The 880-nt window shown below is 52.3% G+C and overlaps 2 non-coding genes across 2 annotated transcripts; both read left to right on the forward strand.

The window, feature by feature from the left end:
• The first annotated feature begins 20 nt into the window (after nucleotides 1-20).
• On the forward strand, nucleotides 21-139 carry LOC123179363 (5S ribosomal RNA). The gene has a single exon (XR_006490312.1). It is a non-coding gene; the product is annotated as a 5S ribosomal RNA (ribosomal RNA).
• A 297-nt stretch (nucleotides 140-436) lies between these two features.
• On the forward strand, nucleotides 437-555 carry LOC123179364 (5S ribosomal RNA). Its single transcript, XR_006490313.1, has one exon. It is a non-coding gene; the product is annotated as a 5S ribosomal RNA (ribosomal RNA).
• Nucleotides 556-880: the final 325 nt, after the last annotated feature.

The raw sequence follows: 880 nt of genomic DNA on the forward strand, positions 1-880 counted from the left end.
GAAGACCGGGGTAACATGTCGGATGCGATCATACCAGCACTAAAGCACCGGATCCCATCAGAACTCCGAAGTTAAGCGTGCTTGGGCGAGAGTAGTACTAGGATGGGTGACCTCCTGGGAAGTCCTCGTGTTGCATTCCCTTTTTAATTTTTTTCGCGCCGCTTGCAAAACAAAACGCACGTGTAAGTAATATATTTACCGTGTTTTATTATTTTGCACGAGTGCGGTAAGTCATAGCTGGGTGCTCACGATTCACGGGTCCAGCGTCGGCGTTGTGGCGCGGCAAGCGTGCACTGGTGCGGTTGAGAGGGTGGGGTGGAAACCGCGTTAAACTCGTCTCCGTAGTTGAGAGGGAGCGGCCAAAGCAATGTGCAATCGTCTTTGTAGTGGAGCTGGGAGGGGCAAGGATAAGGGACGAAGACCGGGGTAACATGTTGGATGCGATCATACCAGCACTAAAGCACCGCATCCCATCAGAACTCCGAAGTTAAGCGTGCTTGGGGGAGAGTAGTACTAGGATGGGTGACCTCCTGGGAAGTCCTCGTGTTGCATTCCCTTTTTAATTTTTTTCGCGCCGCTTGCAAAACAAAACGCACGTGTAAGTAATATATTTACCGTGTTTTATTATTTTGCACGAGTGCGGTAAGTCATAGCTGGGTGCTCACGATTCACGGGTCCAGCGTCGGCGTTGTGGCGCGGCAAGCGTGCACTGGTGCGGTTGAGAGGGAGGGGTGGAAACCGCGTTAAACTCGTCTCCGTAGTTGAGAGGGAGCGGCCAAAGCAATGTGCAATCGTCTTTGTAGTGGAGCTGGGAGGGGCAAGGATAAGGGACGAAGACCGGGGTAACATGTCGGATGCGATCATACCAGCACTAAAGCAC

Source organism: Triticum aestivum, unplaced genomic scaffold, assembly GCF_018294505.1.
Source record: "Triticum aestivum cultivar Chinese Spring unplaced genomic scaffold, IWGSC CS RefSeq v2.1 scaffold78744, whole genome shotgun sequence".
NCBI lineage: Eukaryota > Viridiplantae > Streptophyta > Magnoliopsida > Poales > Poaceae > Triticum > Triticum aestivum.